This window comes from Rhopalosiphum maidis, chromosome 2 (genome assembly GCF_003676215.2).
Source record: "Rhopalosiphum maidis isolate BTI-1 chromosome 2, ASM367621v3, whole genome shotgun sequence".
In the NCBI taxonomy this organism is placed as follows: domain Eukaryota; kingdom Metazoa; phylum Arthropoda; class Insecta; order Hemiptera; family Aphididae; genus Rhopalosiphum; species Rhopalosiphum maidis.
The window spans coordinates 22,225,569-22,249,972 of NC_040878.1; the positions used below are offsets into that span (position 1 = coordinate 22,225,569).

The 24,404-nt window shown below is 26.9% G+C and overlaps 1 protein-coding gene and 1 non-coding gene across 4 annotated transcripts in view; one reads left to right on the forward strand and one right to left on the reverse strand.

The window, feature by feature from the left end:
• LOC113552216 (leucine-rich repeat-containing protein 24-like) overlaps positions 1 to 24,404 on the forward strand; it is a 155,517-nt gene that overhangs the window by 9,098 nt on the left and 122,015 nt on the right. The window lies entirely within an intron of this gene.
• Trnad-guc lies at positions 18,711 to 18,782 on the reverse strand. Its single transcript has one exon. It is a non-coding gene; the product is annotated as a tRNA-Asp (tRNA).

The window sequence follows — 24,404 nt, forward strand, 5'->3', positions numbered from 1 at the left end:
TTGAGTACAGTAATTCATCAAATACGGTTTTGGCACTAGAAACACGATAATATTAATAACAACCGTAACATATAACTTTAAAACGAATGACATAAATAATTTCAGACTTACATTTATATTATATACGATAAAGACTAAAGTTTTTGATAAGGACTTTCAGTCATTACTTATAAATTGTTTTTAAAACGTGTTAGGATTTTAAACTAAGTATACCTGAAATACCGGCCCTTATACCGGTAATTTATTTTATTTTCATTGTCTCATAATAGTTTATATCACATACTCCAAATTAACTCTTGATACTCACGCTACTTTAATTTGTTATTATAGAATGTATATTATTTTTATATTACAATAATATTCAAAAATATTTATCATTCTGATGCACAGTTGTGTAGTAGGAATCTCAATATAATATTATCGTAGTATTATTGTTGATTTGTCGTTTGTAGTGATTTATTGACTTAAAATTATAATTTATTTTCCCTTAAATAATTATATAGTTCGCGAAATACGTTAAATTAACCTACAGATAATATTAATTTTAAATTAATAAAAATATTTTCAAAAACCACATCTATTGATCGAAAATATAATTGGTATTCTAGTAGTTCCGTAAGCACGAGGTTAAACTAGCCAAATCAATAAAGAAAAAATCATGATATTTAAACAAGCACAGTTTAAATCAAACTCTGCTGGAAATAGTATGAACTTTAGTTTCTTTGAAATTTAATATCACAACTAATCACTACTCTGGTCTAAGGTAACCGACATGAGACCAGTTTCCATATTATGTTTCTTATCATATCCGACTTTTTTTTTAAATTTACATACTTATGTATAATTCATTAACATACTTAGCGATTTGTTGATTTGTTTTTCATAGTATTATGTATTGTTATTAGAACTGTTATAAAGGCTTTTATTAAAAATTTGAACTATTTCAAGTTAATGTATTTAAATCAACTTAACTCTAAGTACTTTATAAGTAAAATAGTAATGATGATCGTAGTTTGTAAAAACGTTTGTTTTTCGTTTAGCCATATATCTCTATATTTATGTGAGGATATTTTATTTTCTTATTTTTAATCTGCTTATTAAGCAAAGACAAATGAAAAAATACTTACTCGTACTTGAACTTACGTACTATTACGTCCACTACATTATCTCGTATATGTATACATTAAAAAAAAATAATTATAACAATTTAATTACTATAGTTATATAGGCACCTACTTGCTTACTGTGTTACTCTAACTGATTATTTACTCTCCATATTAATCTCATTAATACTCGCTTATTTATCCACGCGAACCAAAAATTAATTTTATTTTCGCTGGTTTTATTCAAAACCATATTGCATTTATATTTTTTTGCTATAATCAAACACAGAAAAATTTATTAGCATCGGTATTAAAATTGCCAAAAACTACATTTTATGGAAAATTTAGCTGTAATCAATTTAGTGTATTTATAAAATATCCCATTGGGATTTGATATGAGAAATAATTTATTAATATTACATGAACTGACATTTATTACAAACAACACATTGGTATAGCCATTTAATTTGACCTATAATTATAGGTACCAAGCTACTCCTGTAGAAATTATTATTTAAATTCGGTCAATTTATTTCATAGCCTCGGGTTAAATTCCTAACAAAACAATAAATGTATTTCATTCTGTTTTTATAGTAAAAAGTAAGTATTTTATTTTATTGTATGTTTTTGTAAAGATATTTTAGGGTAGACGGAGCTTTCAAAAAATGTCATGTGACATCATTAAATATCGAAATACGGTACTAGATGGCAATTTTAAAATAGTTTTCAATTATTTTTCTCAATGTTTTCCTAAACGTTAAAAAACTATATAAATAGTTAAAAGTTTTTTATAATATAATACAGACAAGATCAGTTTCAACAATAAAGTTCTGTTCAGAATATCATTGTTTTCAAATTTTCGAGTAATACACTAATACTTACACTGCCACCACTAACCTTACAGAGGTGAGCGAACAGATTGAACAGAGTGCCCAACATGTCAACACTTTATAGCTTTATAATTCTCCATATCACATTTGATTTAATCTTAAGTTTTTTTCTAATATTAACTAATTCCATTATATTATATTTAATTGTATGTCATTAATATATATATTTACACACAATATTTTAAAAGTATTGACTTACGAGATCGTTAAGGTTATCAGTAATAAACTTATTACTTTTTAATACTTATTTATAATTGAAATAAGTACTTACTTTTAAAATCGATTCCACATTGTGTACATTTAAGCTATTCGGATTGTAATAATGGATAAGCCTTTATAAGGAATGCAAATACACATTTTACTTACATTACACTTGTATTATATTATATACAATATCTAATACAGTTTATTGGCTACAAAATAATATTCCTTTATTATAGGAACAAGCCTTATAATGTAACCTCAATGGAGGTTTAACCGATAAAGGTAATATTATAATATGCCTACCTGAAACATTACACTGAATAAGGGATATTTTGGGTATATTCACTTAAATTTTTAATGTTTATTATTTTCTATCAAAATATTATAATAAAATGTAAGTATGAAGGTTAATCCACTTAGGGCTATTTTAAATAATGCATTTAAGTTTAATAAGTATTACAATAGTAATATAATATAATTTGTAAGACAATTTAGATCATTATAGTAATTTTTAAATATTTGTTAAGGTAATATAATAGGTTATTTTTTAGTCTTAATTATTATTAACACTGTAGTTAATCAAAAGTGTAATCTATGTTTTATATATAATGCATACTAAATATATTTTAATAATATTTATTGATACATCGTATTCGTATCACAGATTACTGAAAAAATGTATTACTACGATAGCAAAGAAATGATTATTTTGTGAAAAATAAACCTGGTTTGAAAAATAATTATTGCATTTTACGACAAATTCAAGTACAAATACATATTCAGATACTTAGTTTTATATTTTTATTGTACAAAATTATTTGGAATTTAATTTATGTTGTGATGTTCTAGTGTGTAACACAAAATTCCGTTTAACGTTTTACGTTTCTAAATAGTTTATTATCTAAGCTTCTTATTCTGATCAGTAATATCAATTTGAGAACAGTAAATGACAAATGGCAAATGGCAGACCTCATATATTTTCATGTACCAACCATAAATATTTAACCGAATGACAATATAATAATGGTACCGTTTATAATTTCGACGTTATAACCAAATGTAATATTAGAGTGTGATCATTTTTCGTGAAATGTCCTTAGGCTCTGCAATTTGCATACGGTATTACGACTAATAATTATGGAATGAAGTTAACTTGAAATGAAATAAAAATATATAATAGATCATTTTTTAAATTATAACGATTGCAGCCTGTGTCCAATATACACTAGAATAACGGTAATAAGTCTTTTAAACAAACGAAAGTGGTTTAATTATACAAATAAAATAAATAAAGCGTGAACGAAGTCTCTTAGGTAAAACTTTATGATATAATGACTAACAAGTTATATAAGTTTAATTTTATTGGCTAAAAAATAAAAAATAAAACACTATTACTAAAACGTAAAAAATCATCTGCTTGAATAGCTCTATTTCCAGTTTCATGTACCGGTAATCGATTTGTGTTTAATAGGATTTATTTTTTCATCCCTTGAACCGTGATCTGTTACAGTGGCAGTGTATTTACATTGTACGGTATCGAAATGTCAAGTGAAATTTGGTATACAGTCACAAAAAACTGTGTGACCGTGTGTCAACCGATGGCCTTCGGATATAATATTCAACTGTGAGATACTGTATCTAATGGCTTAGTATTTACAGGACTTGTATATACTAGTTAAAGTATAGTTTTTATACTAGAAAACAATACATTTTTAGTCTCTATAAATTTTAGTTCACATTATACATCGACCGTCATGTCCAGCCACATGGGTGCTTCTCTAAGATTAGACACCACTCTAAAATTTCATTGTGTTATATTAATAATAGTTAACGATTTAGATACTACTCTTAGTTTTTTATTTATTAATATTATTTTAACAATTATAACGGTTAAATTATTTGATATTAATCTTTTTTTACAAATTTAATTTACTACCTTTCCCTGTTCAACAACGTCAATTAAATACAACTATGTACCTGTTAAATGTATGTATAATTATTATTGTTTTAATTAAGCAATATTATTATTATTATTATTTCGATTAAATATAATTTATTCTATACTTCGTATACATATAATATAAATACTAATAACTCAATTGTACTAAGTCGTTATTCATTAGATTCAATATATTCGCAACCAATTTAGCAATATCATATTTTGCTGTTTAGACTAATTGTGTGCAATACAAGATATTAAACAGTACAATAATTTTTTACTACCTACGCATTTTCAGTCAAAACATTTTGTTAAAATCGTCGTCGCCCATCATGTCCTGCGTGGTGCGGACAACTACCGAACGAGTGACTATTGAAATTGTTCGAACCCGTCAATGGAATGTGGAATTTTCTACTATCGTTTTCAATATCAGTTATATCGTTAAGTGTCGTACGCAATATAATAGTGTTTAACGGATGGTTGTCAATGTGAAAAATTTAATTAAAACCGTATAATGGATACTGCATTAATCATCCAAGAAGATCCAACTGTATTATAAGACGTTGATGCTATCTATACGGCGTATAAAAGTAACATGTCATACGATATTAATGTGGTGTTATGTATGCGTGAATTTGTGTGTACCAAAAAAAAAAAAAAAAAATAGATAACAGAACACAACAGTATAATATATACCTAAGTAAGTCATATATCATATCGACGATGAGGTTTTGGATTTTTAGTTTTTATATAATCCAAGAGCCTTGTCAGTATATCGGTGCTTCATAGTTTAATAATGTGTGCTCGAGAGAATTGCATTGTGTAATATTTCTATACGTATTAAACAATATAAAACTTGAAAAACTTTTTTTTTAAATATTTTATTAAGTACGCCCTTTTAAAACATTTATTTGTTACAATAAGTGAAGGAATACTGCAGATGGGTGGGCGAAGAAGCTTTCCGTTGAAGGCGCTTTGGCGTGGGTCATCCAAACAATTAAACACGTGTTTGTGAGCAGTAAACGCGGCCCGTAGAAAATAATGACTACAAAGTATATAGCTGCGAGCCTGGTGTTATTTTGTAATATGCGCGGAAAACAAACAACATCATAATTATTAGTATCGTACCGAAGTCTGACAGCCGTGGATCGTGTTCAATGATTTTAGACTTTTAGGCTCGACCAATATAATAGACGACGACGATGGCCTTTAAACATCAACCTGATAAAGCATTTCAAAAATATACGAACAGTTTTATTTTAACGAGTTACATAGTATAATATTATTATAATTGTATACATATAGTCGAGTATCGGACGTGACCTAAGATAGTGAAATCACGTCGTGTCATTTTCGTATGGACTTTAACTGAATATACATATATATTGTATTATACGCAAAATGTTAGGCGAACCGCAATGTTGGGCGAGAAAAATAATGTATTCAGTATCATGTACGCGATTTTCGTCCATCACTATTCCTCACACAGCAGGCACGTGTAATGGTAGTCGATAAGTCATGATCGAATATCACGCGATTTATTTTTATCTGTTCTCGTAACAATCTTAAAAAAGAGCAGAAAAGAGTCGAAAACAAAAACTAAAATTTTATGAACCCCCCCCCCCAAAAAAAAAAAAAAAAACCGCATACACAAGCGCGCGCGCGCGTTTAATTTAATGCATCGTGTAGTTTTATTAAGCAAGTTGACGATCACGTAATCATGTCACCCTTGTCTACGAGACATTACACATAAACGGAGCACCAGGTCACGTTTAACGGAGAGGAGCGAGTTTTTCGTCTCCGTGCACGTACCTATATATAAGATGTCTCGAGTTTACTACGTCGCTACCGGTACAGGACGCACACATAATATATACATACACACTATACATATATTTAAGTAGATACATTTATATGACCGCGTGGTAAATATACATTTTATTATTTTTTTTCACGTCGTCGACGAAAACCATTCGCGCCATTCGACTATATCTGACCTAACTTAACTAAACATGCATGGTAAGGACTCAATACCTTTGTAAAGCTGGGGAAGCGTTTCGTTCTGTAATGTTTGCGTGTCAATAACACGTTAAGAGGACGCTATGTCCACACGTACTGTATACATCAATACGCGTAGCACACCGTAATACACGTGCTCCATTCTTACTACAGTCTATTCATAATTAATACTAGACAAAACTCACATATTATTGAATATGTGAAAGATAATTAAAAGTAAGCCCAAGCAGCGTTTTTTTTTTCATATTTTTAATTTTGTATATTTTTTTCGAATAGTTAAGTATTAGCTAAAAACATAACTGAAACGTTAGTTATATAAAATTAGATATTTTTTATTTAATTTAAATTTATATAATTCATTTTTTTATTAAATTTTTAGAAAAAAAAAACTATACTCGGAGTTCAGACCCAATTTCTATTCTAATCCACAAATTTAATAATAAGACAATTTTTTCTAACATGAACAGAATCCAAAATGTATATATTATGTTATGTCACGCGTGTACAAGACAGATAGAACTCGTGTCTTTATAAGACTATCACAGCAACTATGTCGTTAATGTATAGGAGGACATTTCGTGACAGATACGGAAGTGTCCGGTGGAGTATGATTGCACGCGTTTCACCTTTTTGGGTAGGTATACGATTTCGCCTAGTGTCAGAATAACGAAAGGCATGATTTTAACTAGCAATGTTATACGATTTCGAATGAAATTGGGTGCAACGTTGCTAATTTTTTTACTAAAAAAATTTTAAGTGCTATCATAATTATTTTTAATATTTAAATACAGATACAAATACATCCATCCAAAAAATATCGTTAAATTTACGTAAATAACACAAAATAAAAAAGTAAATAATTCAAAAAAGTAGACAAATTACACTTGAATTGAATTTTAAAGATTTGAATAATGTCTTAGTGATGGGAAGTTTTTTTGGTATCGGCAATAATAAGTAATAAATAATCTCTACTATAGTGTCGTACCGATTTACCATGAACCTAGATTTTTAGCAACGTTGCTTAAAAGTAAAAATAATATAGCACGCGCAATCGTATGCCTATAAAGGTAACTCCGACAAGGATCTCACGCAATCGTATCGTGCCCGACGCGTCAACCGTTGCACAGTCACTGGGTTGAGCTACAAAGAAGAAATTAAATGAAACAAAATTTCGATACATTTCGATGGGAAATTATTATTGTTGTTATTAAGCTCGTGGCGGTATGCATACTATTATTATATCAGTAGCCATATTGTTGGTTATGTCATGTGTACATTATTAGATTTATTTTTGTATCTCGTACACTATGGTATAAATGTAACAAAAGTCAAAAAAGTAGTTCAATAAGAGGGTTACAGGTTCTTTTACATCAAACGGGAAACGCAAAAAAAAACAACAATAAATGATATCTTTCCTCGTTTTTTATTTGGTTCCTAGTAGTGGTCGTTTTAGGTACTTGTAATTTTAAAGCGAACAATTTCTAATTCATCAAGTCCTAGTTTTTATATAATTTTCAGTAAATAGTTCTTAATTTTCCTCGGTGAAAAATTGATTATTTTTGAAGAAAAAAACATATTATACCTATAACGTACATAGTACAATATGATTTCAAATAAAAACATGATAGGCGTGTTTAATAAATTATAATAACACTATACGAAATAATACGCGAAACCACTATATGTATTATATTTGTGGTATCATCTAACGCTGCGTTTATTTGTATTTAATTATAATAGAATGAATATTTGTTGTCCGGCACGTTGTATATACAATACAATGTACAAATACATTTATATATAAAATACATGGAATTTCAACCGATATTCTCCCCGCTGTTAATAAATGTTATCACTATACAAATTTAGTATGAGGCCATAAATGTATTCCGTTATGATTTTTATGACGCTTTTTATTTGCGGGGGGGAGGAGAGTAGGGCTGATACGTCTATCAATTCGCCATAAAAAAAAAAAAATAATAATAATAATTGGCACTGCGGCGTAAGGTTTTGGACTGAAGACAGAACAGAGGCCACTCATTGTCAAACCCAAAAGCTCAATAATCTATGACCGAAAATTGTTTAATATAAAAATATATAAAAATAAAACACTGACTTACGATCATTTTAGGTTCGATTCCTACTTCCGATTAACTTTAGTAAAATACGTTTCGACGAGTGGCTGTATCGCACGAGTTATCAGATCGAGATAATCATCGCGACGGAAATATGGAACAAAGTTTTCCTATATCTATTGAAAACTGTAAACGTCGGTGAGGTGTCCTCTAAGTTTTAACGGTCTTTGCGACTATATCCGATGTACGTCAGAATGATAATTTCTGTACACGCCATGTAACGTGACAACTGCGTAGCAAGAGTTGAGAGTCAAAATGTATTACCTACAGTCCTGCCATCAATACGCGGTTATCGAATTTTTACCAACTGTTTGCTAAAAGATTCATTATACTCGTCAAGTTCAATGTGCTATACTATAAACTATGTTTTCAATGGTAAAATATCGTATATGTTGGTAGTTTGAAACAATCTCATTTATTAAAAATTTAACGTCTATAGAATTTATAATTATTATTATTATTATTATTATAACGTACGTTTGGTATAATTGTTTTTAATTATATAAAATACCCATGTCTATGTATATAATATATATAATAAAAAAACAAATTATTTTGATAACAACGAAAATTATAACACGGCTATAGTTAACTACCTACATGTTTTATCAACCGTGTCTGCTACACCCCTTTGGTCCGATTTATTTGTTCTTTAATCGTTGCGTCACTACGTGATAATAATCATCACGTCCTATTGTACGATAATTTCCGTGTGCATTGACGGGAATGAAAAAGCGGATTGTCTGGCCCAAAACACTGAACGTATTAATTTCCTTTTAAAGTCCGTATAGTCGATAAAATCCCCTTGTCTGACTTTATCCCGTACATTCACAAGACCTGCAAAATCCTTAAGTCTTAACGCGCGTGTATGGCACACTCGTTTGTTTCGCCTGGTTAGTATAAACTAATTGCTCCCGTTGTTTCCCAGGTTCCTTGGTTTCTTAACTCCAATCTCTCTCCTCGGCACTTTATTATGTGTTTTCGCAGGCTTTTTAGATTAGATTACATCCGTTTACCTGCTGACACCTTTTATTTAGTACTTAATAACTCATCCATTTTGCAACCCTTGTCGTCAAACCACGGATATTTTTGATTTCCGACATGCACTTTTCCATTATCTAGAGTTATTATAATCCTAATGTCCTCTTTTTCATCATAAAATATATGTAAAATATAAAAGTTTAATCATTTAGGCATGGTATAATCTTTAATTTACCCCCTTCCCCTGTTTTTTGTTATTAAAAAAATATATTTTTTATGACGAACTGTATGGTTTTTTTTAAATAAATTACGATATGTACACATTTAGATTAAAATTTCATTTGTCTCATACTCTCGTATTCATTTTTTTTTTTTTTTTTTTTTTTTTTAATATATCATATAAAAACGTACGTATTAATATAATACAAACTAATTCACATAAAATAAAACATACTACAAGTACAGTATTTAGAATAACATGCACAACTATATAAAAATATATTATAAAATAAAAAAATATAAACTAGAAGTAATACAAATACAAATTCGCAACATATTGTGCTGCGCAGCCTACTATATATGTATTGCCCTCGTGAATGATGCATTTTGTATTTACGACTATATTATAATACGTAAGTCATCAAATATGTTAGTTGGTATTTTGCGAATCAATAAATGTCAAACATTGTATACATTATTGAATATTAGCGTACCGGATGCATATTATGATGTCGTGCGTGAGGTTAAGTTAAATCATATCGAATGAAAAAATACGTGTAAAATGTCGTTAAAATTAAAAACAATATTGTATATCAAACAAACATTTAGATTCTGAGCGAAACGATAAATATATTGAAATTACAATAATATGTTGTTTTCCTGTTATCTCCTTTTATAAAAATGTTTCAACCTTAAACTTTAATAGTGATTCATAGAAGCAAATTGTATCTTGTATTTAATTAGTACTTAAAGTACTATTATAGTAACTATGTACTTTGAGATACTCTATAATCAAGAAAAAACAATAAAAAAATTATAGAAAAACTGAGAATATTTCTAAAAAATCTGTTTTTGACAAAATTATATTTTAATTTTGTTATTGTTGTAATTTAAAAATTAATATCCTTAACAGCCTCTAGCAATTTTTACTCGAAAATTATAAAAAAACATATATTTTTTTTATGCTTTGATCTTTTTTTTCTAGTTAAAGATGTTTACTATTTATGAATGTTTTTAGTTTTATGTAGTTAATTATGTATAAAATAAAATGATCTTTGTTCCTAAATTAAGTATAGCTTAAAATTCAATATAAAATTTTGCATTAATTATTCTTACTGCATTTTAAAAATATCAAAAATTTAGTAACATAATTTTTGTCTATACCTACAGTTTACAGTTCTAATTTTATTAAACTGGATATTTAAACAAAAAATAACAATTTAAGCTATTATGTTGTAATTTAAACTATATTAATTATCATGGTGACTTGAAACAAGTTTTCTATTACATACTATCGTGATAATAATCTTCTTTAAATACTGCAATTGTAAAAATATTTAGACTAATTGTATGTTTATACCGCACAACTTTATGTAATAAGATATGATTATATAATATGATGTTGTACTTTAAGTTAAGCAATTCCCTTAGAAAAGTAAAAAGTAAAAATATATCGGCTCTACTCAGAAACTTTGCACGTATGCAATGATTATCGTTTAAATTTAACACAACTATTACGTATGACGAGATGCACTCGAAACTTACTATACGGCTGAATGACTTACCCTGTTTTTTTTTTTTGTGTTGTCCGAAATTTTAAACTCGCACATCTAACGACGTTATATATTCGTATATCGTCCTGTATAATACATATATTATACAGTAAACTAACTACGAGTCACACGACCGAATCGACTTTTCGTTTTGTTTACACGTGAGCTTGGATTACTCAGTTAGTTTAGGCCTTATTTGAGCACACGTAAATGTATTATATATATATATATGATTTAATATGTACACACTACACATACGCGTGTGCGCGTGCGCGTGCTTGCGCGTGCGTTAAAGTTTACAAGAATTTTTTTGAACGCTATCAAATAAAATACAAAGTTACACAGTGAACAAGGACGTCAGATTTGGATAGGTGTTCCAAGTTTTATTTCTAACGCAGAATTAACAGAGGCAACTTGTAGTATTTATTCTGATTTTTAATCTTAGCTAAAAAATATGATCTACAAACTGACTTGAAAAAACAAATGTTAATAACTCGGTAAAATTGATAAACAATTAGATCTACTATTATATTATTTTCTTACTATTACGATTTCAATAATTTATAAACAAATAAAATAATATGTATGAGTATAATGTTGAAAAAAAACTTAATTTTTAATTGTTTCTATTCCCAATGCATTGTTTGTAATTTATTATGCATATTTTACACGCATTATTCGTAAGGAAGACACACATCACACATTGACTATACAGGTACAATAGGTAGATAATATAATACACTATACACTGTAATTGATCAAAGTAAACGTAACTATACCATCTCATCGAGAATAACAAATATCGATGGGTAATATTTACATAGGTTTAGCTGGTAGCTTTGATAATACGGTACATGTTATTTTTTTCAACCTCGTCACCCTTTCTACACCTTATATCATATCACCAACCATTCCAAAACGCCTAAGTAGAGTAACTTCCTGTTTTAATACAATATACATATATATAATTTATAATGATTACGTGTTGTATCGTTTCGTGTATGAATGCGAAGATTGTCGCGCTGGTTTATCGTTATCGTCGTTATGTTTACTCTATGATGACGACAACCACGACGATGATGGATGAGCCGGTATCCTACAGTCACCGATTACTGTAAACGATTTTTTCCGTCTCTTTCACAACATATTGTTGTGCTCAACACGTCGCAGACGAAACGAAATTAATTTATATCGTCATCCCTTAAAAACACCGTACTGCTTACAAAAAGTGTACACATAGCTATTATGTACTAACTAGGTAGTTGTCCTTGGTTCATATAAAAAAACTTATTAATAATAAGCAATTGAAAAACTGGAACACAAAAAAAAATTAAATCAATTTTAAATAAAATGAAAAAGAGTTTTTACACCATTATATTATAAAGTTCAAGGTATTGTTTTCGATTTTCAAAAATTAAAATTTTGCTACGCTGTGATTCTTAGGAAATTGAAATCTATTAAAGTTTTACCTTAGTATCGAAATATATTGAATAAAAAATTTGCGATATTACACATCTATACTATATGATTGTAAAATATTATATAATAAATGTTTTGTGCTTCTTTATTTATTTTCTATCTGTATTGCATTTATTACAATATATAAATACACTGAAAAATAATACATTGTATACAATGTATTCTTTTGACGCAAAATAACAATATTATGTCAAATAGTATGTTTTTTCAAAAAAAAAAAAAAATACTTGTATCAGTTTTGTAAATAAAATATATAAATATATAAGTAAAATAGTTATAAGTACTTATAAACAATAAATATTTGCTTAATATTTAATCAATGTACACTAAAACGCTAATAAAAATATTCCTTTTTTAAGATTTAATAAAAATAATATGTATGATAAGAAAAATGTTTATAAAAATCGTATAGTAAAAATAGAATAGGTACGTTCACATAGGTTATACATTTTATAATCGTTGTGTGTGGACTCTAAAATTAAAAATGTCACTTTGTGTTTAATAGATTTTATAAAAATTAGATTAAAAATACTATACAATAATTACATTAAATAATTTAAGAATAGTTGCAGTTATAAACTATTTGTAGTTTATATACGAACTACGAACAAAGCTAAATAATTTTCTTCGCCTCTTGGTGGATTTGTTTAGCATTCTACTTCACTTGACTTAAAAAGTTTAAACGGTTATTATATTAGTAATTTTTACGACAAAACTTACACAATTTACGTATAATACCATTTTTGTAAAAAAAAAAATCCCCCGTTTAAAATTAAATTAATGAAAAATATGCTTTAAAATTGCCATTCGTAACTAAATAAAATAAACAAATTAAACTGTATTACGATGTTTAAAACTAAGTTAAATATGTCTTTTATAATAGTTTTCATAATTATATTTTAATAAGCTATTATTTTCTAAAATAATAGTATTATAGGATACAGTACAGATGATCAATTGTCTTTTGAGATGTCGTAGAAATTATTTATCTATTAAATATAATTTTAGTAGGTTGTATCAAATGACTACGAAGTAATTTATGAAAAATCTATAATTTACCAATATGTTATGGAACATGAAAAACGATGAATACGTATTAGTTAAACAATGATCTGATGTGCCAATAATTGTTTCGTGTCTATTATCGTCTATCACCTTTTAGAGCAGTAAACAAATACTTTAATCTAAAATTCCACATTGATTTCTGGTAACCAAATTGGATCTGATTGATACTTAGTGAAGAGAGAAGGACGAGGAGTCCAATGCAAAATTGACTTTGTATTTATCTCACATAGCCAGGGAAAAATGTATAATTAAAAAACGGTAATATTTACGCAGCACCAATTTTTTACAAAATAAATTTTGTTATTTTATTATAACTAATAAACGAATAACTGCACTTACTTGAATTTTCAAATAAGGTCTTAAAATGGGAAAAAATCGTTTAGTTTTAAACTCTTAATAGAGCTTTCATTTACTAAAAAGAAACTTTGTACTTAGTGTGACGTGATATTTACAGTCGAATAAATTATTTTTTGTAATACATTTTTTTTTTTATTATTATTATTATTGAAGTTATTTAGCATTTCACAATATTTTTGTATAATTTAATTTAGCAATTTTGTATTTATATTTAAACACGCATTTTATAAATTATGGTTCATGTGCACTCAAAAAATGAGAAGTAAAATTTGATTAAAAAAATAAACATAAAAAATACACACACACAGAAATATACATTTTTAAATACATTTGTTTCGAGTATTGTGCAATAAAAGTCAATATTGTGTTATATTTTAATATTATATTAGATAATAATAGTAAATATTCACATTATATTTGTGTTTGCACATACAATACAAAAATAAATCAATATTAATATTATTGTATATATAATGAACGAATTCAGAAAGATTTGAATTTTGTAATATTATATAAAAAAAAAAGTTTTAACTGAAGTGAATTTTTAATGGTCTCTGTGTATTTTTTACATTCACATTTAATTTTTAATTTAAGTGTATACAATTTTATGTGACATTGTTATACGTCAAATACTCAACACACAAACATAATATCATGACGTGTGATTATAAGTAAACTAATTACTTCGACCACGTTAAAAACCGAAAATAAACACATAATATTTCTTCGAAAGTCATAAGGCGTATATTATTTTTCACTATACTGTATAGAAATAATACTACTGAGATTTAGACCTAATATGCAATATCTACTATACTGTATTGCTATCTAGTATCTACTATAACTGTTTTAAATAATCGCTCGAGTTTTGGACAAAAATCAAGACAATTTAAATGAAAACCAAAACAATTTTAACCCCACATTAATAGTTAAATAGTTTTAAACACATCCATTCATAGACTATTATACAACCTTCTTTTCAAAATAAAATATGTAGTTAAGCTGTCTATTTTATTATATATAATATATTTATACAAATAATAACTATCAATTTTATAATAGTGATCTTTAAGAGACTAGTATTTTTATATTATATTGGTAAACTATGAATCCCAATTGAATAGCTTTTTATGAGTACAGTAAATTAATGTAATTTACGTGTACATTTTAAATGTATATTTATTTTTCAAACTCGTGTTTTTTTCTGATTGATATTTATAAAGAATGTTCTCTTGGAATTTACCGATTAAAATGATAAATGTGACGATTTCGTATACTATTACTGTATTGAAACGTATTACCTCATTTATTATTATTTTATATTAAAAAAAAGTATATAATATTATCTTGCAGGGAAAAAAAATTAAATGTTTATTTATTCATTTCAATTAAGTATTCATAAAGTTTCAAATTATCCTATAATTATGTTGAAATTTTAAAAATGAATAATTAATGGCAATTCAATTTTATTTGATTTGATTTTAAATACTCAACAAAATAAACTTCACTATCAATAATAATAATAATTTATAACTATGTTAACTATTATTTTAGAAAAAAGTAATAATGATTTATTGACGAAATTCGGTAGCTAAGTATTATCATTACGATTAAAAATAATAGTAGATTTTTTTTTCTTAAAGACGTTAAATACATATGTTTATAATTATTTAAAATATATGCACAATGTCATACAGTAACGTATATATATATTTATATGGTACATATTTAATAAAACCAATTAGTTATATAAAAAAATATGCATTACCCTAACATTATTCCAATATCTAATTATAAATTAGTTATTAAATACGTGATATAGAAATACTATTAATTAAAATAAACCATATTTTATACACAACAGAAATTGGATCATTCAAAAGATAAACATCATTAGTCGAATTAAGATAGACCAATTAATTAATAACATTTATTAAGCCATCGAAGATGCCGTTGTGTATTTACATAATCTTTTTCAATTAGTTGTTCTTTTTAAGTACAGTAAGACATATCGATTATCATCAACATTATTTATATATTATGTGTATTGATTTTTGAATGTATTATAATGTGGGTTTATCTCGGTTTGTTTTTTCTAATATTTATATCACTATCCACCAACTCTTTAAAATATGATCCGATTCCCCCGTGCCTGTTGCATTCTGACGCTTGTTACGGTGTAGTAGCACTGCAGTTATGATATAATATAAATTACTAGTACAATATTGAGTAAAAAAGTTTGAAACTGCTTTCAGTGAATACACAAAAGTATTTAATTATGATATAAACTGTACAATATACACTTAACACTTATAGAAGGTGCACTATAAATATAACTTTTTAATGATACATGTTTTATTTTTGTTTCCCTTGAAAATATATTAAATATTGTTATTAAAAAACAATTATTTATATATTATAATATACATGTATATGTACATACACAATTTAAACATTTTAACATTTTAATTTTATATGTTTTATATTTCTATACGATATTACACGGGAATTTGTGTATAATAAGTTACATTTAATAAAGATTCGATTTTGTACACGAGCGCAATTATTCTAATAAACATATTCTATTAAGTGGGTATTTTGAATATTAATCGCATTAAATGGCACCCCAAGCTGTAGTTTAAAAATTAGATATAAAATAATTTTTTTTGACATATTATATGTTATTAATGATGCAACTTACTATTGGTTGTACGCAGGTAATACTATGACGCTATGTACAATTATGTAGCCTAAAATATTTGCACCTAATTCTTGGATATTTTTAACAAAATACATGTTAGAACGTAAAAGTTTATTTAATTATAACGTTTTAGAAACATTTTATGATTAGAACGTAAATTGTATTCATGAATTTAACAACAGTTGCTGTAACAGTATAACATTGTTATTAAACATTATGGTATAATACATACGTGTATACTGTATTTTATACAAGAGTATGCAAAAGTTCGATAAAAATTAAATTATATACGAATTCATAACAGTCCACGGAAAACCGTTCGTAATTTATACCATGTCTCACAGTCAAGAAAAAAAAATCTTGACACGTGACGCAAAACCAAAGGTGTGGCTCACAGAGTTTCTCTAAAAATAGAAAATTTCAATCGATGTGTCGATTTGTTGACGTGTCGTATCATATAATCTATATATAGGTAAAAACAAATGTTGCTTTCAGTTGTTATGCATGATCTGGCAAACCGTTGAAAACAATTTACTCGAAATTCGACATTGATTATAGTTTCCTTTAAAATCCAATATGAACGTTTTTGCGTTATTGACACTCGTGGTTTGTAATGACCTCTGAAGGCAATTTTTATGTTACTCTTGGAATAAGTGTGATTTTAATCGTTTATTCGGACGAAAATAAAATAATATAATAGTATAATAGTTTGCATATACTTTCAAAGTTCTTAAAGAAGTTTTCTAAATAAGAAACGATTAATGGCATATTATTGTACGAGTATGTTATAATTGATAAACATTTAGCCGGTTAGGTATTTTGACGTTTTTATTATAATAATGGAAATAGTTAATTACCTGTTGTATTCGATTAAAATATTTATTTAATTTTTTTTTTTACTTTAAACTTTTTTATCGTAGTATATTTCAAAATAATAATTTAAATTATTAAAATTTCCAATGGCTTTATTAATATTTTATTCCAATATTTCATATAATTTTGGATGAAAAATATTTTACTGGCTTTCCATAAATAGTTCTATAAGTTTAAAAAATTAACAATACTTAGTGTCTATTCATATTAAACATGTCCATAGATTTTACTTTGAAATTGATCTAAATTATTTCCGAAAGTCACATGCCAAATTACATCACTTGTATCATTCAGATTCATATCAAAAATATTATTTAATTTCTTGCAAGTCTTAATCTCTATCAAAAGCTTTTTTTTTATTTATAACTCAAGTTAAATTATCCTACTACACACCCCACACGCGTGTAAAATAAAAACAAAATGCACACAACACAAATGGTCGGAGTAAACTTCAATTTATTTAGTTAGAAACTAGAAACATACCTAATATCAGTCAATATCTAGTCTTATTTGGTGTTTACTCTTTATGTGTTATTGTTTACTTATTTAGATGATTTTATCTTGATAAATACAAATAATTCTCCGTGAATAAAAAAGTATTATAATAGTATAATATAATATACTTGCTTTAATATCTGCAAGGACAAAACTATGATCAGAAATAAAAATTTAATATTGAACACTTGTGATAGACTTCGAAGGAATTGTCATTGAAATCAAAGTGACGAAGTATGATACCGAACAACAAAAATCCAATAATGTAGTTTTATTTACGAATAATACATTTAATAAAGAATTTCCAAGATTCGACTAAATGGCTTTTTTTTTATCGCTGAGTATTTTACCATATTATAAATGTATTAACAACAATTTAAATTAACTGACATTGGAAATTCCGATTATAATTTTGTATTTTGAATAATAACAGTAGAATCAGTAACTGAATAACAATGATAATAAAATATATTATTTACACAAAATCATAAAAAAAAGTTCATAATAATATTATAATATAGTTTATTTAAAATATTATCAAGTTATTGGTGTCGCTGTAAATTATACACAGTTTCATAATGTTAAATCGTCAAGAATAAATATCAAATAATTTCCAATTATATTATAATTTTAGCATTCTATATGATAAATAAATAGTTCATTTTAAAATCGAAGAAAAAAATTGCAAAAAGTTTTCCTCCCCGGCGGGGAATCGAACCCCGGTCTCCCGCGTGACAGGCGGGGATACTTACCACTATACTACCGAGGATTACGTGGATAATACGCTGAAATTTATATATTTAAATTAACAATCATATGCCTAATATATTGATATTTTATTTTAAATTAGGTATTAATTTTTACTAATTAATAATTATTTATATTACAAAATATCAAGTGCTGTATAATATACTAATGTCAACATATATACTCAGTAACTGATTTATTTTTTAGTTTTAGATAGCTTAAAATTATTAATTTTCGCTTTTATTTTTAATCAAAACCTACCACAGTACCACATATATACGACATATGCATGTATTACTTATAATCAATATAGTACCACACCTATTAATCTTGAAATTATTAAATTTTGTTTTAAATCACAAAATAAGAGATTTAAAAAACTTTTATAAACAACTATAATATTAACCGGGTACTACATATTTTACAAACAAGGCGAATAGTTCATGTATTTTTCTGTTACCTACCTATTTTTATAGTGTTATGTATTCTGTAGTTCATTTGTGTATAATCGGACGTTTAAACATATCATGTTAGAATTTGGTTCACAGTTAATATTATACCATATCAGGTATAGTCTATTTCATCCATACCGCTTTAACTTAAATTTATACCTACGGTTATGTTTCAAAACTTATACCTAATCGCTTTCGTGCAAGGTATTAGGTATAGGTACAATTTACATATGGTGTGTAATGTGTAAATAACATTTTTGGTCTGAAGATATCCAACTAATTCATAATTCATAATTAATGCAAATATCAAATTTATTTTTTTTTATTATTTTTGCAATTTAGAATCTATATAATCATTGGTAACCTGCAAAATTAATACGAAAATATTATATACATGTTTATGTCCTCTTTTTTTACATTCATTACCCTCTACCCACTATATTGATTTCCTACAATAAAAAAAATAATTATAATAGGTAATATTTATTAGTCTTATACTTTTATTTATCTTTTTTTTTAATATCTCGGTGCAATGCATTTTATTGAAAAATAAAATTAATAACTTGCATATTTTATTTACAATTTATGTACTTGAATAAAATATTTAATCAACTTCTCAGTTTTTATTTATGCTGTGGATAATATGAAAAATATAATGTTTTCATAGGTAAATAATAAATACCTATTGGTACCTAATACATATCATAAAAAGTCTATTTTATCATTTATCACCCGTAACTCATAAATAAATTAGAATAATTAGATATTTACAATACACTGTTCAAACAAATTAGGTTAATTAACAGTTAAACGAATACAATAATAAAATAATGATAAATAGAATATTTATTTATCTGATATATTATAGACTATCAGATTAGCTAAAGGATAGAATTCTTAGGAGATAATCTTTTACCACTTGTTTACGTATAGGTGATATAGTTATACTTACCTTTATATTATTATGTAGGTATTTAAATCAAAATTATACATAAATTCAATTTTTTATTTATGCTTAGTTTCATTTAATAGAATAGGTTAAATCCGTTTTTATTTTAGATACGATATATCATTTCAGTAATTTTCTAAAGTAAATAGTAAATACTGACACAAAAAATAATATATCGTTAAAACGTTACATTCGTGCAGTGTCATTTTTTCTATACATTATATTATCATGACACTAGATAATAAACACTAATAGTTATTATAAAACATGTTACAGAATTCCAATAAACATTTTTATAGTTAATGTAAGAAAAATGTATATAGAACCATGCAATTAATCTTCAAACTTTAGGTTTAATGTTCTGATCTTTATACTATAAAAATAAATTAACTTTATATGCTTATAATAATTATATTATGGATATATATTTTTGATATTTTTTTAAATAGCTTATATACAATTTTATCTCTTAATTTTTTTTATTTTGACTATTTAACGTAACAAATATATGCAATTTGCTGCCAAAAACTACCTTTAAAGTTTAACACCAAAGAAATCTTACTGCTTCGAAAAGTAACAACAACATTTTTTTGAAAAATGCATCATTGTAAAATCAATAGATGTACCGCTCTACTCAGAGTCTAAAAACATATAATATATGTGCACATAATAAATATAAAATAAAGTAAATAAATTTATAGATACAAGATTACAAACACATTTACTCGTACTATTCCAATTTAATAAATGTTATTAGCTACTGTTTATAAAATATTTAAACACGCAGTTCTAAGTAATTTTATTGAGATACACAGTTTAAGAAATAAAAATTTCTAAGTTTTAAATTATTGTTAAATATACTATAAAAAATAAATCCAATTTACAGGCACTAAAGTAAAGTAATAATTTATTGAAAATAGAAAAGAATAAATTATTTAAAGAGTTTAAATTTATAATTTTTTTTTAACGATGTGTTTGCAAAAATATATTATTATATATCAATACTTTGATTAAGCAATAATGAAATAAAATAACCTAATAAATTAATAATTACAAATTACAAATAATGAAATCATTAAATATTATTATGTTATTAACTTTTTATTTAAAATAAAATAATAACGACTTTTAGCTTATGGGAAAACAATCAAATCACAATATTTTGAAAGTTAAGAATGTATAAGACTAATAAAAAACAAATATATCGGTAATTATTATAATATAATTCAAGGAGATAAATCACGATATGAATTTTTATATTGAATTTTGAAAAAAAAATTATACCTATTATAAATTATTATGGTACTTGTACACATTTTGCATGTCCTGCAAAATAAATTTGGTGGATAACCACATAGACATGTTCTAATCTAAACTCAGTAAATTCAATATATATGTTACATTACAGTATGGCTACAAGCCGGTATGAACATGATTTTATTTGTAATACTTTAAATGTATACCGCGATACAGAACAATTGTAATGAAATAATAATAATAATAATAATTAGAACTATTTTTAGTTTGATGTTTTATAATATAAGATTGGTATCTTGTAAAAATTTGAAATTTAAATGGTTATTGTTATGATGGTTATTATTTTACGTGTAACTATTGATCAAATATTATTATAAAATACTGACTTCTATTTATTATATTTTATTATTTTTATTTAAACCTAGTATAACGCATTGAAAATTAAAACAGCTTATGGATTTTTTGATCGATACGAGTGTTTTAAAATATTTAATAAGAAACGGTCAATGTTATCGTATCCGACAATGACGGGGTCACGTCAATTCACCGTCAGTCAATTCATTTCAGACAATTCATCGTAACATTAATTCAATAGCGTACAAATTCTTTGCTAGTGAATTTATCGCATATTATCATAATATTATTTTATATTATATAGTAACAGATTATAATATAAACTCGGTCGTCGTCATCGCGTATCGGCGATAACGAGGTGTACTATAATGATCTAAAATTAATCTAATACGTTTATTCGTTATCTTAGTCTTTTGGCAACCAACAAATCGTTGAATTGCCACATCATTGCTCATTGGCTATAGATTTTCTGATACCTATCTATTTCAATTCTCTGCAGTATTTTTATAAAAAAAATAAATATATTTTGTTCAACATTTTCTTTGCTTCATTAATAATAACCTTGAAAAATAAGTAGCTTTATAGTTACACATGTATATTGATTAACTGATTTAAAATTATTATTTTTTCTGAAAAACCACAGCACGATTTGTTTAACATAATATTACGAATATGTTATATATTGGTTTTCTATAGAAATAATAATTTATTTTATGTCTTGAGTAAACTGATGATCAAGAATCTATATTAACTAGTTAACAGTGATATTTTTAAAGTTTAGACAAAGCTCTAATACTCAGTCTTAGCATGTTACAAATTCTTAAATTTGAATTATTTGCTTTTTATCATCATACTAGCAATAATAATAAATAATTATAAATCTAGACATCACGTAATACAAATGTCAAATAGTTTTACCAATTCGTCGGTAAAAATTGTTTTCCTAGATAGCGAGGTAAAGAAAAATAATGAATTCTGAGCATGGTTGGATGATTTAAATTTCAAACATGCAATAATTAGTGCTTTGAAATTAGAATTTGACAAGTGGCTTACTGAAATTCAATGCATGAGTTCAATTGTCAAAACAGACGGTTGATAAACATGATTTGTAGTGCCCCAAAAAGTGTTAACTGAAAACAAATTCCAAAAACAATTATTACATCATTCAACCGAAATGAACATTAAACATCATTGTGATTTACTATTGTAAAGCAGTTCGTCGAATGTTTATTATACGCGCCGGTCTATTTAATAGGTAATACATTGTAAATTTACCCTATTTATTAGTTTTTACACCATCAGCTGTTTGAGCTATACCTACCTACACACCGCGTGCCCCGTGTCATCAATTAAACGATTATTGTTCTCGGCGTTTCACCAGCGAAATAAAATAATATCGTACGCACACCTATTATCATAGCAATACGCCCACCTACTGTACAACGATGTTCGCCAAAACGAAATCATTCTCGTCTTGCCACGGACATCGCGGGCTTGTTTAATTCTACGCCGCCAATATATATATATATATATATATTCAACGGGCGCCAGCCATACTACTACAACTACAGTCGTCCCCCGACGCAGGCGAACCGGCGAAGTAAAAACGTCCGTATTGTTTCACGTATTTCATTTCGCGCCGAGCAATTCTAAATTAATTTAATTAAAACACGCGTATTATATTTTACACGAAACGATCGCGGCCCCGCGGACCCGCGACTACGGTGCAGGCATATCACGCCCGCGGGCACAGGTCGAGACGTGTGTTCGCGGATTCGTGAACTCGCGCGTAGGTCTCGCGAGTTTTGTAATAGAGACGGATATACTATTATTTTGATCAAAATTATTATTGATACGACATTTAGTTTCAAACCCTCGCGCGCCAACTACGACGTACACAACTTTCTCAATTTGTATGTTCCGACGAAGCTATGTGGAGCGCGTCTATTCAGCTGCTCGAGGCTCGTCTGGAGGGATTTGCAGTGTAGTGTGTGTACTGTGTACTACGGCCCGCACATCGTTGGCAGTTTTGTTTCACTCGACGTGAAGTTACACCGGAAAACCGCGGTTTACAGCCAATGGTCCCCGACCGTATATATTATAATACAACACCCAAAGGCGGTCGAACTTGCGCCGGCAACGATTTTTTTATTTTCCTTATCTCCCGCGCGGCATTTCGGAAGCACGTTTAACTATCGTTTAGAACAAAATATGTAAATCATTTGCATTGGACTCGGCGTGTGGCCCGTTTCCTTTTGGACCACATCGTAAATCGTCGCTGTACAATACACATAATTATCTTCGCGGAAACCGTCGAAAAAGTTATGCATTTGAAACATATTAAAACTATATTATATTACGTTCGATGTACATGATATGTGTATTATGTAGAAATAGTGATATATACGTCGCATGCGTAGTCGTATTATATGTATTTAATTTTGATTTCACCGTAAATGTGTAATTTATCGTGTTGTGTGAGATTTTATCAAATCGTGAGATTTATTACAGTTGTCTGAATTCTTTAATACGTTATTGTAAAATGCTTATAGATAATCCTAAGTATGACATTATATGTATTTGCGTGTATGATATTGTGGCCACCTACCTAAGAAGAAATTATCAGGATAAT